Source organism: Lathyrus oleraceus, chromosome 7 (assembly GCF_024323335.1).
Source record: "Lathyrus oleraceus cultivar Zhongwan6 chromosome 7, CAAS_Psat_ZW6_1.0, whole genome shotgun sequence".
Lineage (NCBI taxonomy): Eukaryota > Viridiplantae > Streptophyta > Magnoliopsida > Fabales > Fabaceae > Lathyrus > Lathyrus oleraceus.
Genome location: NC_066585.1, coordinates 453,920,766 through 453,937,426, shown reverse-complemented (window position 1 = coordinate 453,937,426; position 16,661 = coordinate 453,920,766). Strand labels below are relative to the sequence as shown.

Genomic DNA, 16,661 nt, shown 5'->3' with positions numbered 1-16,661 from the left:
AAAGCCAGCGTCTTTAAGTTCCAGGCTTTGGAACATAGACTTTCTTCCCGTCATATGTCGCGAGCATCCAGAGTCCAGGTACCATGACTGGTGTCTGAACTTTGCTGCATAGGATATCTGCAACATAGATAATCTTATCTTTCGGTACCCAGAATCTCTTGGGTCCTTTCAGATTAGTTTTCCCAGAGTTTCTTACAACTTTGGGTCTTCTAGCATTTTTAAATTTGTGTTCTTGTGTGTGTGTATAGTGGTATGAAAAAGGTGATTTAATTTGGTTACTGGTAGAAGTTTTATCAGAATCAGAATCATACCCAATTCCCCTTTTATTATTCTGACCTACTCCATAAATCATGGATGCCATAATACTCCTATTTATCCCATTCTTCAGAAATTGTTGAAAGGCTTCTTCATACTTATAAATAATTTCATTTGAACTTTGTGGTGCTTGAGACAACACTTCTTCTAATTTTAAGCTTTTTGTTTTAGCTCCATCTCTTTCTAACGTTAAAGATTTGATTGTATCTTCATGTGCTAGAATTGTTGTCTCAAGTTCACTACATTCTTCAGATTTTGCTTTAAGAAGACCTTTAATGCTTTTAACTTTTTGTTTTAATTTCTGAAGAGAGGTAAGAGTTTCTGATAAACATGATTCTAAGTCAGATCTAGAAAGTTCAGAGAATACCTCTTCAGATTCTTCATCTGAGCTGCTGGATGTGGTAGCCATAAATGCTACGTTGGCTTGTTCATCAGAGTCAGATTCTGATGATCCTGAATCACTATCGTCCCAGGTGGCCATTAATCCTTTCTTTGTTCTGAAGGCATTTTTCTTGAAGCTTTCCTTCTTAGAGTTATCTTTCTTCAGCTTGGGGCATTCATTTCTATAATGACCTGTTTCTTTACATTCAAAACAGGTAATATCTTTATTAGGTTTACCTTTTGAAGTTGACTCTGATCTATCCCCTCTGGGTCTTGATCTTCTGAAGTTGTTGTTGTTCCTTCTTTTCCAGAGTTGCTTAACTCTTCTGGTTAGTAAGGACAGTTCTTCTTCATCATCAGAGTCTTCAGGTTCAGAGTCGTCAGTATCTGCAGTTTCTGCCTGGAGAGCTTTGGTTCTGTCTGACTTCCGTCTTTCAGGTCTGGACTTCAGCGCCACTGACTTGTTCCTTTTCTGAGGCTCATCCTCCTCTAGTTCTATCTCATGGCTTCTGAGAGAACTAACAAGTTCTTCAAGGCTGATACTGTTCAGATCCTTTGATAACTTCAGAGCAGTAACCATAGGTCTCCATTTCTTTGGCAGACTTCTGACAATCTTCTTAACATGATCTGCAGTTGTGTATCCCTTGTCTAGCACTTTAAGACCTGCAATAAGAGTTTGGAATCTGGAAAACATAGCTTCTATAGCTTCGTCATCTTCCATCTTGAAGGCTTCATATTTCTGGATCAACGCCAGAGCCTTCGTCTCCTTGACTTGGGAGTTTCCTTCATGGGTCATCCTTAGAGAGTCAAGTATATCTTTGGCTGTCTCTCTGTTGGTGATCTTCTCATATTCGTTGTATGATATGGCATTCAGAAGTATTGTTCTGGCCTTGTGATGATTTTTGAACTCACGTTTCTGATCTTCTGACATTTTGCTTCTGGGAACTTCAGCTCCATTTAAGGTTGGAGGTTTGTATCCATCTGTGACAATGTCCCAGAGGTCAGCATCATAACCAAGAAAGAAACTTTCGATTCTATCTTTCCAGTAATCAAACTTTTCTCCATCAAAAACAGGAGGCTTGGCATTGTAAGAATCTTTCTCATTTGAGTGGGCCATTTGTTTTTCTCGCACTGGATCTCTCTACACGGTTAAGTGTTTGATTTGAAAATCAATAACAGAGCCGGAGCTCTGATACCAATTGAAGGTGAGAAAAACAAGAAAGGGGGGGTTTGAATTGTTTGAAAAATTAAGCGCTTTTGCAAAATGAAAATCACACAAAGATTTTATACTGGTTCGCTTATAACACAAAGCTACTCCAGTCCACCCGGCCAAGGTGATTTCGCCTTCAACAAGGACTTAATCCACTAATCTTGAAAGATTACAAACAACCCCTAAGAGAGAAGAAAATCTCTTAGTCCTCTCAAGTCTACAGACTACAAAGAGTCACTTGAGGAAATCAAATAAAAATAGATACAAGATGTGTAATCTAGAATGCTTCTAAGAAAGCAAATATTACAAACTTAAGAACAAATTTTTCACTTGATAAGCAAAAGCTTAGTGAAAATCTTTGAAGAACAAAGATGTTTTTCTTGAGCGTGATATAATTTCAGTATAGTTTTGGCTAGTGATTTCTTCGTATTTACTGAATGAGATTTCTTCTCTATTTATAGGAGTTGAAGTAGAGTTGAAGTAGCGTTGAATCTATTGGATATTGAGATGTAATTACGCCATTCCATTAATAGCTTCTGCAGTAGACTTTTTCACTTAGAAGTGACTACTTACCACAATTAGTATCTTTTCTCTTGGAAGTGGAGATTAACGTCTCTTTCTAATTGAGGAAATCCATTTGCAGAACTTTAACTTGGCTTAAACGTTACTTCATCATGATTAACAATTCTGATTAGAGTCTTTGTGTATCTGGAGAAATTTGCTTCTGATGTTATTTCTTGAATGTTCAGATGGCGCTGATAACTTCAGACTTTGCAGAAGGCATTTGTTCAGAGTCAGAGCTTCTAGACTTTACTTCATGTTCAGATGCTTCTGATACTTGCAGTTTTGTCCAGAGTTTAGAGCTTCTTGAATGAGATTCCTCTTTAGATGCTTCTGATACTTGAGATTTTGCATCTGATCTTGTTTTGCATCTGATGACATCATCAGATTTATTTCTTCTTTCTTTAGAACCCTGCACACTTAGAAACTTTTCGTTAGGGTACCACTTTTGGTTTCATCCTTTGTTATCATCAAAATCATGGAATCTATTGTAGAACTATTTTTGTTCTTACAGTAACAAGGAAGTAAGGCTAAGGAATTGTAAGTCAAAGATCAACCAATGAAGTTGAAATTTGAGCTTGAAAAATGAAGAGAAAAATCAGAATTCCTTTAATGAAGGGTTGGGGATTCAGTTGTGCAGAACTTCAAGCGCCTTTAGGTTGAGATTTGAAGTGAGCCAAGCATTCTATTTATAGCCAAGGCTAATGCAATGCAATGAAATACTCGTGTGTGCATGAGCTTGGGTCCTCCATGCATGGGCATGTAGAGGCGCATGTGAGGCCCAAATTCAATTGCATTTGAGTGATGAACACTAATGAATGAAGTTTGGACATACAAATGGCAAGGCAATGTAGTATGCAAGAAGATTTCACATGTTATGCATAATTGAACCCAAAACTTCACCTCTTCAAAAATGCCATTTGCAAAATTGAAACATAGGCATGTGGGTAATGCTTGGAAAGTTCTTGACATAAGGAACAAATGTTATGTTGAACAAAAATCCATTTGGAGTTGGGAAAATATTGAAAACTGGCCATGAAGTTCAACGTACAAAACATGTATATGGAAATTTTGCCAAAATGGACCAACTTCAAGCCCTTCTGTTTCAATGATGGTAGCCTCAAATGACAAAAAATCCAACATAAAAGTTGTAGATATTTTCATGAAAATAAATTTGGACTTAAATTTTGCATCATTTGGATTTTGTATGAGAAAGTTATGGGCACTTGAAGTTGGACTTTTTCACATTTCAATGACTTTGGTCCAAAGTGACCTATAATGTTTTGTATTATCACATGTATTTCTTTTAGGATTATGAAAATTTGTCCAACATAACAATTGAAGTAGACATCTTAAAATTTCCAATTCACTTGGTCTCACCTCAAAATCATAAAAAATGAAGGAGTTAGGTCCTTGGGAAATTGACCCAAAATTAGGGTTTCAGTCAAAATGACCTATAATGTTTTGAAATGAATGATGACCTTCCAAGTTTCAAATGGATTTTTGATGAACATGAAAGTTGTTCATATGGTTCTTAAGAACATGTTTTCTCTTGGGGTCATCTTTATTTGACAAACACATCAAAAGATAGGTCTCAGTGGATTTCAAAATAGTCAGATGATTTGACTGATCAACTTCTCAAAGCCAAACTTCAAATCTTGATGAATTGATGATTAAGGACACTCACATGAGCTCATATATGCATAAAATGATGAATGAAAGAACTTACCTTGATTTTATTTGATCATAGGTTGAGGTTGCTTCATGAGCAAGGCATAGTCAATGCACGACCCAAATTAGGGTTTCCTTGGGGAACAAGCCTCAAGCCCTTTGGTTTATCTTGATCAAATTGACAAATTGAGATACTTGGGGGCATATATGATGATTGAGATCTTTGTGAACCATTGTCATGCTTGCTTTCACTTTCATCTGGACACTTCAATGAGTATAGGGGCCTCCTAGGAGCCTTGGATCACATGACTGCTTGAGCTTCAAAACAAACAAAGTTAGTGACATATTTTTGTGATTTTGGTTAGTAAACAAAATGAGAGAAGCAATAATATACAATTCAATCATGCTTGGTGATCTCAAACCAACTCACACAAGTCCCAACCCAAGGGTTAAGGAGCCAAGATGCTATGATCCTTGAGGCAAATGCAATGAGCAATGATATGATGCCATGAGGGATCTTATGATCAAAATTAGGGTCTTACAGGTTGCACCAACTGAGAAACCCAAACCATCTCTATTCTTGTTTTTAGCAAGCTCAACAATTTGTCCTCACTTAGCAGATTGACCATTCTTTAACACATGTTAAGCGTCTCTCAAGGATGACATGGCTTCTCCACTCTTCTTAATAGCAACATTATCAAAAAAAAGATCTTGAAATGACGTTCCTTCAGCTTCGTCAACATCAATATAGGAAAATGAAGAGAGATGAATCACTAACATGGTCTGCTCACCACCTACGATCACTAACTTCCCATTCTTCACAAACTCCAGTTTATGGTGTAGAGTTGATGTAACTGCCCCAACCTCATGAATCCACGGACATCCTAAGAGACAACTGTAGGCGGGATGAATATCCATCACTTAAAAAGTGATCTAAAATAAACATAAACCTATCTTTATCGGGAGATCAACCTCTCCAATTACAGTCTTCCTCGAGCCATCAAAGGTATTCACAACAACTTCACTGAATCTCATCAGAGCACCTTGGTAAGCAAGTTTAGACATCATAGACTTGGGCAGAACATTCAAAGAGGATCCAATATCCACCAGCACATTAGATAAGGCATCTTCTTGAAAATTAATAGAGATGTGTAGGGCCAAATTGTGATTCCTCCCTTGCTCGGGTAGCTCTTCATCACTGAAGCTCAAATTGTTACATGCAGTAATGTTGGCCATAATACCATCCAACTGATCAATTGTCACGTCATGGTCAACATAGGCATGCTCTAGGACTTTCTGCAAAGCTTCTCGGTGTGCTTCCGAACTCATCAGTAGGGATAACATAAATATCTTGGACGAAGTGTGCAACAACTGGCCCAATGAAGGAGAATTGCGGTCCAAAACGCAGCGGAAATTAAAATTTTCTCCTTTAGAGATCCTTACGAATGGTCATGATCAGTGATAGAATATTTACCTCTTGTGACGATTGAAACCTTTGGTGCAAATCTCTTGTGACGATTAAAACCTTTGATGCAGATCCACTGAGCGATCACGAACGTTGAACGATGACAACGTCTCTACTCAGTCCACATGAACGGATTCCTCCAATCTCAGTGCTAGCTGGTACGAATGAAGGCTTTGAGTGAGTGAGTGAGAGAGAGAGAGAGAGAGAGAGAGAGAGAGAGAGAGAGAAAACGAAAATAATGCAACCGCTATTAATGCTTCTGCACAAGGGTTCTATTTATAGAACCACTTGTGTGGGCTTCAAGCTAAAAAGCCCACTTAAGTGTATTTTGGCCCATATCTTATAATATGCCCAAAACCACTTAAGCGTGTGGTACCTTAGCATATTTCGTATTCTACTTAAGTACACCGTACCTTACGATGTTCTATAATTCACTTAAGTGCACTGTACCTTACGGTATTCCTTAGTTACTCTATCTCTCATCAATCTGTCCTTTGTGTGTGACCCTGTAGGTTTTCGCGGCATTGGCAATTATATTAAATCACGTATTTAACATAATAAACAGTGAGCGGTATCTAGCAACACATCACTGCTACCCAAGACACGAAAATATCATGTGATCTGACAAATCCTTCTGTGATAATACTTATGTGCATAATTACCCTTTTGCCCTTATGTCTATATTGAACACAAGGCATAGACCGTGTCATCCTTGTCCAATTTAATATTGGGCCCATAGACATTTATCCTGTTATGTAGGATGGGCAAATTCCATCTAGGTCACTCATGTCCCTCAGCATGCTTCGTGGAGTACCCATCAACTGTCTTTATGGTTATCCAGTTACGGACAATGTTTGATCAGCAATAAAGCACTCGACTCTACATCTAGGGTCCATAGTGGTTTCAGGTCGAAGAGTGGTATACACCATTATCACCATGAGAATAACTTATGACACTTTGCATAACTTTCTATATAGTATTCTCATAGCGGGTCAATCCGGTATAAATATTACTCTTAATATTCATACCTATGTTTAAGACTTGATAACTCCTTATCCATGATCCATGAGATGTGATCATCAGTCTATATACATAATAGTCTTAATGCTTTAATGTTATCCCACTTCACAATAAAGCTTGACGACGGATACTTTAAGAATAGTGTCCTTATGTTTAATGTGATCTCATGATCAAGTCACACTTGATACATTAAACGGACTAGCTATCCTAGGGACTTTATTAAATAAACATAATAAAGAAAAAGCCTTTTATTATTAATAAATAATTCGATACAAGTACCAAAAGTATTGGCCTCTAGGGCTTACACCAACACCCACAACATTGAAATCACTTTTCTTGATCAATTTCAGCACCTCATCTTGATTAGCATTCCGATTCACAATAATGGATTGGCCGGCTTGTATAACAGGAGTTTTCTATGAACTTGATTTCTCTATCACCACATCTTCAGTCCTCTTAGAAGCTGCAGCGGCAAATATCCGACCACTTCGGGTCACACTACTTACATCGGTGATGTTAACAACAGACGAAAAAACAGGAATAGACACTTCTTTATTGTCTTCTACCATAGTAGCATTATACTTGTAAGGCATAACTTTATCAGATTCGTAAGGTGTAGGGCCCGCCAATGAATAATCAATGGAGAAACAACGACCTTTTGACCATTATATGCAATCACAATTGGTTCTGAGAGATTAAAATGGGGAACTATGACATTCACCTCATGCTCATCTTCATTTTTGTCCATTGTAACCTGAATAGGTTTTTATCCAACATTTCTTGCAAGTCTTTTTTCACAATAGCACAACCTCGGGGATCTCTGGAATAAACTTGGTAAGAAGCATGGACATGCTCATAATAGCTCAATTCACATAAAATAGTGTGCATTTCAACCAAAGACCTTCTGATTAGATTGACGTCAAAAACTCGGTACTTCCCAGAACATCCTTCGACCATATTCACAGTTGCATTGAAATGTTTGGGCAGTGGATTGGCTTATACATTGGGATTAGAATCTTCAAACAACAAAATACCATTTTTCATTAACCTTCTTACCTTAGCCTCCAAGGCGAAACAATTCTAAATATCATGGCCTAGTGCTCCTTGGTGGAATGCATAATTTTGGTTAGGTTTATACCACCACGGAAGCTCTTTCAGAACAGCCGATGGAATTCTTGTATGCACCAAATTTTTGTGAATTAAAGTCAGAAATAACTTTGTATAAGTCATTGCAATTGGGTCAAATTTTACATGCCTCTGGGTACAATTCTGTTGATTTGATTTAGTCGTGCATTGTTAGAAACGTGGTTAATAACTTAGTGTTGCTTGAACAACCGGAGCAGAATTAATCACTCGAGTTACATATGCCACATGCTGATGACGTTGACTGTTCCTCGGAAGCCTATTATGTTTCTCTTGCGAGATAGTGTTAGAATCGTATTCTTTCTTCTTGGGTAGCCTATTCCCATACTTTTTGGAACTCTCGACCGAACCATTTTCTTTCAATCGTCCTTCACGGACTCTTTCTTCTAACCTCAAACCCATATTCACCATTTTAGTAAAGTCACTAGGCGCACTTGCAACCATCCGATCGTAGTAGAACAGACTTAAAGTCTTCAAAAATAGCTTGGTCATTTCTTTCTCCTCCAATGGAGGACTAACCTGTGCAGCAATCTCGCGCCACCTTTGCGCGTATTCCTTGAAAGTTTCTTTATCTTTGCAGGACATAGCACGGAGTTGATCTCTGTCTGATGCCATGTCAACATTATATTTGTACTTGCGAACAAAAGCCTCACCTAGGTCATTGAACATTCGGATCTGAGTATTGTCTAGCGTCATATACCATTTTAGAGCAACCCCAGTCAAACTGTCTTGAAAGTAGTGGATCAGCAATTGATGATTATCAGTCTGAGTCGACATCTTTCAAGCGTACATCACTAGATGAATTAGAGGATAGGAGTTACCTTTGTACTTCTCAAAATTCAGAACCTTGAACTTGTGCAGAATCTTCACATTAGGAACCAAACACAAATCATGAGCATTCTTCCCAAACAGATCTTTCCCCCTTAAAGTTTGAATCTCTTTCTACATAGCCTGAAATTGATCTTGGAACTCGTCCATTCTCTCATAGACACCAACAGTCTCGCTTTGGTCAACGTGAAAAACATGTTCTTCGACATAAGGAACAACGTGAACCACAGAAGGTGGTATTGACATCATAGGTTGAGCAACTAGAACTTCAGGTTGGTACCCCTCAGGCACAAAGTTGGGAGGCATACCGCGAGGGAAACCAGAAGGCATGTGGTGTTGCGGAGCATTGATGGGAGTCATAGAGATGAGCGTATATATAATCTTGGAAATCACGGTCCTCTAAAACAGAGTCGGAGGAGGAGGTGGAGGTTGATTCTAAGCAGCCACCAAAACTTCCATCATAGCAGTAAGACTTTCATAACCATCCCTCAAAGTTGTCACCTTTTCACGGAGTTCATGATCTCTTGCTCTAGGCGGTCCATCTTTTTCAACTGATTATCTCAAGTATTATACTGGTGAGACAGCTTGTCTGAATGAAGACCAAGAAAGAAATAAGACACCTGGCGAACTTGCTCAAAGCAAGACCAAGATGTAACATGATGCATGATATGCAAATGCAAATGTGAATTATTGTTTATTTTCCAAGGAACTTTAAGATACAAGTTGCAAACATAATAATAACATATTTCAATGTACTAAAATATTATTATATTAATAATAAAAAGGATTACAATCGGAAATACAATTTCAATTATCATAAGAGAAAAGAAACTAGATATATGGGATCATGTCCAATGATGACCCGACTCCAAGCTGACACTTCTTGCAAAGCCTTTTGATCTCCCTTTCGTAGTTGATTTTCATAACATCCTTCTCTATCACGAGCTGGTCTACAATGCCTTTCCAAACGCCGGAAGTAGGAAGATGAGTAGGTGTTGAACTGTTAGAGGAAATTAAGTCCTCTTGGCCTCTATATCTCTTCACAGCATGTTGCTCGAGTAATTTTATCAAGTCGTCCTTTTCTTTTAGTTGCTTCTGCAATTCTACTTTCTTAAGGTGTGAGGTGTGAAATTTGCTTTCCCAATCATCCCTCTCTTGTTTCATCTTATCCAAAGCCTCTTGCAACTCCTCTATGCCTTTAATAATGGGAGATTTGAACATTACTAAAGACATAGGTCTTTCATAAGCGTATGACATCTTGAATTCCTTTGCTCTCTTCTTCACCCAACTAGTGTAAGGCTCCAAAGATACATAATTCCTCAATCCAAGCTCACCTTTCCCTTTCCTATGAACATTGTACCAAGCATGCAATATCCTAGCTTTCAACCCTTGTGTACCAAGAAGAGGCACATTATAGAACTCCCCACAACTATCAATAATCTCGACGTCGTTGTAAACAGAAGAGTACCAAGTAATGTCATCATTGGTGAGAGACATAAGTCTTTGAGACCATATCAAATAATACTTATTTTCTTGGAACACGGGAGACTGCGGCAAGTGCGAAATAAACAACTTGTAAAGTAAAGGTGCACAACAAACTATAGTTCCACCTCCTTTAGAAGTCCTAAGATGAATGAAGTAAGTATTATCGAGCAGAGTTTGAACCAGATGCCTAGTCAAGAAGATCCTCATAGTATTAACGTCAACAAAATTGTCAATGTTAGGAAACATGACAAAACCATAGATGAGTAAGGAAAGAATAGTCTCGAATGCCACCTGAAGCTAGCGAAAATATACCCAAATGCATCGCACGCTCGAACATACAACAGAGTCGCCATCGAACTTTATTTATTCCCGAAGGAAAGGGTAAACATCGATAAAACCCGGGGGAAAGAGATATGATGGGTAAGGAAGTCGCTTATGCAAGGGAAAGGTATTAGCACCCCTAACATCCATGGTACTCCATGGGAACCGTTTTGATTGTTCTCGATTGAATAGGTGTTATCTAAATATTACTCGCAAAAGAATGGGGAAAAGGAAAAGAAATAGATAAAGTGCTCGGTGAGGATTAGGGTCATCATGCCTACGTATCCTCATAGTGCAATGAGGAATTCAGAGCTCCGTAGTTCAAAGAACTAGTGGTGGGAGGTGAAAAGAAGTGTGATAACAATATGGTCTGAACCAGAGGATAATGTTGTTTGAACTCCAACAAGGGTGAAAACATGAACCCAAGAGTAAATAGCTATGAACCAACAAGTGAGGGCCTACAACACAGTATCACTGTATCAGAACAACCGAAAAAGAAAGGAATTAAGTGTTTGGTTTTACAAGACAAACAACTCTTGATTCACAGAGAGGTATAAGATGGAGCACAAAGAGATGGTGTATTTGGCTTAAAGAATAGGTATATCACATGAAGTGAATGAAGGTAGAATATGAATACATCATGGAGATGAATGGAAGAATTCCCTAAGGCATGAGTAATAAATAAGTACGCTCGCAGAGGATTTGAACCCCCGTGCCTACGTATTCTCATCGTGCAATGAGAAAACCAGAGCAATTGTAGTTCAACCTACTACGATTGAAAACAAAGGAACGAGATTGATTGGATTGCCCAGAGGCAGGGTAGATTGCTCAACAAGCAGGAACGTGGTACTAACCCAAAGATGGTGATCAACCACACAAACGAATGAGATAAGATTAGCCTATACAGGAGAGGATTTATAAGCCAAGAGATTCGTTTAAGCACAAGAGGTCTTATAAGACGAACAATGATTATGAAATGATTGGCCTACACACGAGAGGATTTACAAGGTAAAAGATTCATATAAGCACGAGAGGTCTTATAAGACAAACAATGATTAAGGGTTTTTCCAAAGCACAAGAGGACTAACAAGGCAAACAAAAAGACTGAATGGAGTGGGCCTAAGCACAAGAGGACTGATAAGGCTCACAATGAATAGGGGTTTGCCAAAGCACAAGAGGACTGACAAGGCAAACAATGATTGAGTTGATTGATTAGGATTTCAAAGACTTAATTATAAGGGAATTGATCCAAAGGATATCTGAATGTCAAAGAGAGTATGATTAATGATCCACTGAGGAAGAAATGATTGATGTGTAATGGTGTTTCGCTATTGAGCTGCTGAATGATTGAGCTTCCTTGAAGAAGAAGACTTGTCAATTGTATGATTCAAATCGCACTAAAGTCTATGAACAAAGGCGAATACCTTGAGCAACTGGGTCATTCGTCCCGTACCCAAGGATATTCTAGACAAGGATAGAATTCTCCACTCTCATCATTCTTTATTTCTTAAGGCTCATAGCGTGCAACTCGAATCAACCTTAATAAGTTGTTGCCAGGAGATCCTTTATGTTGATCTTATTGATATAGTGTCATCTGTTGTAGAAGAAGACTCGACAATCATGTAATTCAAATTGTGCTAAAGTCTATGAGTAGAGGTGAATATGATGAGCCGGGCCAAACATCTTGCACCAAAAGATATCCAAAATGAGTGTAGTAAAGCTCCAGTCTCATCCCTTCTCTATTTCTTAAGGCTCGTGCCACACACTTTGAATTGTGATTGGCGAGTTGTTGGTGTATCCCTTTTCTTGTTGCACTAATGCTTCTTAAAGAGAGACTTGTTAATCTTATGTTTTGAATTACGCTAAAGTCTATGAATAAAGGTGAATACGATGAGCACTGGGTCATTCGTCCCATACCCAAAGATATTCAGAATGGGGGTAGGAATTCTCTAGTCCCATTCTTTCTCTATTGTTTAAGGCTCGCGCCACACACTTTGAATTACGATTAACAAGTGTCGATACCTTTGCAGTGCTTGAGAACTAGTCCACTTTGCTAGCTATGCTTGATTGATGTTAACTTGAAGTCTTGATCTTGCATTTGAACCTTGAGGTCCTGAGCTTCAGAGATTCAGCATATCCACGATAGCTTAAGCATAATGAACCTCCCATATCAAGTGATCAATGACCTCTTGGTCACTTGAAATAGGCTTGGGGATTATAGCATGATTACAAAGGATTTGGTTGACCAAAGTGACCTTTCGTCAACACTAATCAATGGGATTCAAAAGATAGTTAAAACCATGTACATTAATAATCTATTGAATTAATCAACTAAATAAATCAGACATTTCTGATCAAGACCCTAAACTAGGGGAGCATGCATTAAAATCGAGATTTTTCTACCTAGGGGCAAAACAGTCATACTCTAAAAATGGATTAGTTAGGAAAATATTGATTAAAATTATAATTCAAAATTAACTATCCTAATGTCATGAGTTAAAAACAAATTAATCTAAAAGAATAGTTTAATATAATATCTATTTATGCGCCACTAATCAATCAAAACTTAATCAAAATTAATTAGAGCTTAATCCTAATTATATTTATTTATGCAAAAAATAAAAATTAAGTCTTCTAATGGCCTAATAAATTAAGACCTAAATTTCTGATTATCCTAAAAACATTTTAATTAAATTAATTTTAATTATTCTAACCAAAACGTTAATTAATAATTAACAGCAAGCATGGGCCCAGACAGAATTCAGGCCCAGGAATGTGTTGTAGGCAGCAAAAAAGGGGAAAATATTTGCATGGGCCTGGGAATCTTGGCTTATGACGAATTCCACGCCAACAGAGGAGGGTGCAAGATGAAGACGAAGTCAACGGCCCAAAGATGTTTCGGCCCAGACTTGTCACATGAAGAGAGGGGTTAGAGTGTACTTATCTACACTTACGTTCGACACACCCCAACTGCAATCAGAATCTCCCACCTCCACCGCGCTGAAAAACCATTGAAGGTGGAATCAAGAGGTAAATATATAGGCCTCTATCTGTTTCTGTTAGAGACTTTCATTCAGTTATAAAATCTGTTAGGAGGTTAGGGAATAATTCGGTTAGGGACGAAATTGAAATGAAATTCACATGAAATTATGTTGAAATCTAAACAAATTGTTAGAGTTGATTTGAGATAGAAATGTGAGTTAAATTCAACTTAAATGGGAGTGAAAAAATGAGTTGGTTAGAGGCTATAATGCTATGTTAAAATGATTTGAGTTAGTTATTTAGTTTATGAAAGAAAAATAATGAAGTTAAGATGTTAGTTTTGTGCCGATCTTGTGATTTTGAATTATGCCGGCATGCGGAATTTTAGTTATTGATTTGATGACAGTTAGTATTATAACTAAATCTAAAGTTATGAAATAATTAGATGTTAAAACAATTAGGCTTCGGTCATGCTAATTGATTGGAAACCTGTTAGTGTAGTCCAAAACACCCTCATGTTATACTAACATTTAGAAAAATGTTGTTGTTAGCTTGTTAGTTAGTGATCAACTGTGGTTAAGTGTTATTATTGGCAAACTGAAATTGAAGTTGGAAAGTCATTCCCTTGTTAATACGCTTTGATATTTACATGGAATTTCAACTTTTGTTGTGAAAATGTTAGTTGGAATTAATGTTAGTTCTTGGGAATGCAATGATATCCATGAATGCTATGAGTTGTTGTTGCTACAATCTGCTGCAATAATGTTAGATAGCGATTAATTGTTGGAAATCACTTGACTAAAAAATAGGGTTTTAGGGTTTTGTTGTGAACTTAGTTGTGCTAGTTATGTCATGGCCTTGTCGTGAATGTATTGCTAATGTCTCACACTATTATGCCGTTATGAAACGATTGCAAACTAATTTGATAGCTTCTTTTGTACAGGGCACTTACAGTTGAAGATGATAGCTGTGGTGATGCCTCCTGAGAAATTTCTACCATTCTCTAATAAATTAATCCAACTCTAAACTGGTTGATTAAGATGAACCTCAATAAGGTACTCTAGAATAAAGGGTCTTCTTACTGAAGCGCGTATCTGTCGTCACCAGCGTTGTCATGTTTTAAATTTCCTTTGGTTTCTTCTTTCTCTTTGAAACCGTCTAACAGCAAGCCTTGATGAGCGTGGGATTGGACTGTTGTGAAGTGCCTCAATCCATACTTCAAGGCCGCAGATGGTTAGGTGTTTGTATTGTAATGAGAGTAATGGATAATTGTTGTAATGTGGGTATTATTGATGAGGTGGATACATATTATGTTAAATGGTCATTTCAATGAGTTTAATGGATATTAGAATAATTTCTAACACTAATCTTAAAGAATCAACCCAAATAAAGATAAGTGGAAATAATTTTGACATACAAAATCAATTAAGAATCCACTGGAAAAACCACTTATCATTAAGATCAATTGTAATTAATTAGAAACCAATTAGGGTCAATTTGATATTAAAATCAACATAAAATTCATTTGAAGTTTGAATAAAAGATCAATTTAACAACCAGTTAAATTGAAATTCCAACAATAATTTGAAATTAAAAATTAATTACATTGGAAATAAGACTCAATAATCCAATTATAATCAATTGAAAATTGGTTTAAAATTAGAAACCATTTAAAAAAAATCCCATTAATTTAATTAGAGTTGGAATTAATATCGATTAATTTAAAAGTGCATTAAAAAATTAATTGGAATTTCACAAATAATTTAAAATTAGGCTTGATTTGAAATTATTTAATTTGAAGTTAAAAATCAAATTGACAATCCAAAATCCACTTAAAATCAATTGAAACTAAAATTAAATCATTAAGACGGATACGACAATAAGGTGAGTTGAAAGGGTATGGAAAATGACCAATATTACCAAAGTCGAGACGATATGGATTTCGAAACGGATGGTTGACTTTGGTCAACTAGTTGACTAGAAAGTCAATCAATGACCTCAGTCAACCGTTTATATTAAATTAGAGTTTCAATCAATCACCAACTTTGAATCTATGGACTTTCTAATGTCAGTGCAAGTGCATATGAATGAAACATGCATATGTGCAGATGAATCTTAAATCATTGGTCGAATGAAAAAGTGAAAAGGGTATGGCAAATTTTAGGGTACGACACCACCATACTATTAGCATTAGCAAAAGAAATGGCATTTTCCAATATAAACTTTAACATCAACCCTCTGATACCTCATTTGACAGTGAGATTGGCATCTATGTCAGACTTCCTCAGATGAATGGCTTCGGAAATAACTCGAGATTTAAGAATTCCTTCCACCCCACTAAAAGAAACTCTATCAGAAACAGGTAGACCCAAAAGATAAGCATACTCCTCCATGGTAGGCAACGACTAATAATCAGGAAAAGTGAAACACCGGTAGACAGGATCATAGAACTGGACCAAAGTACAGAGAAGACCATCCTTAACATCACTAGATAAAACATATATAAGTCTTCCAAAATGGTCTCTGAAACCCTTGGGATCATCCACAAAAGATGATAGCTTCCTTAATTCCATGAGATCGGGACATCTGAAACTGTATTTCCGAGTATTCCTTCTTCCAATATCCATGATCAAAATATTTGCGATGTTTGCAACAAGAGCCTCTAATTTCCTTAAAAATTGAGTAAAATTCTTATGAATGCCATGAGTGCATGATGCAACAATCATACACAAGGTCACACAAAGCACACAAACAAGGTTCAAAGGTTCAGAGTCACGAGCATGGAGCCAAGGGTAAGAACCAACCCACAATGTATGTACTAAGGGTATAATCACATGTACGACAAGGTTCTAAAAAGTTTCCAGAGTCTTAATTCCATCTTTTGGATATTACCGGCTTAAAGGACTACTCGTCAACCAATAATATTTTGAAGAGAAACTCGTCCGAATGTAGTATCGCGTAACAACTAATTCAATTCTACATATGAATAGCCACCACACTACATCCTAAAAGGCCAAGATGGGTTAAGGGTTATAAGGTCCTCAACTTCACAATGATACCAAGGATAGTAACCACAAGTCCATGAATTAGGAGAAATAATTATTTTATTTATTAATGCCTTCTTAACAATGATAATAAAGAAAGGTCCAAATGGACAAAGAACAAGATGACATAAACACATATAATATGATATGAAATGTTAAACATAAAGCATAAAGTAAATGACATGACATAAAAAATAAAGGCATAAAGGTACATGACTTTGAAAGTAAAAGTTAA

At 37.0% G+C, this 16,661-nt stretch overlaps 1 long non-coding RNA gene across 1 annotated transcript; it reads left to right on the top strand.

Annotated features, from left to right (window-relative positions):
- The first annotated feature begins 13,298 nt into the window (after nt 1–13,298).
- LOC127103570 (uncharacterized) lies at nt 13,299–14,715 on the top strand. Its single transcript, XR_007794779.1, has 2 exons — nt 13,299–13,430; nt 14,326–14,715. It is a non-coding gene; the product is annotated as an uncharacterized LOC127103570 (long non-coding RNA).
- Nucleotides 14,716–16,661: the final 1,946 nt, after the last annotated feature.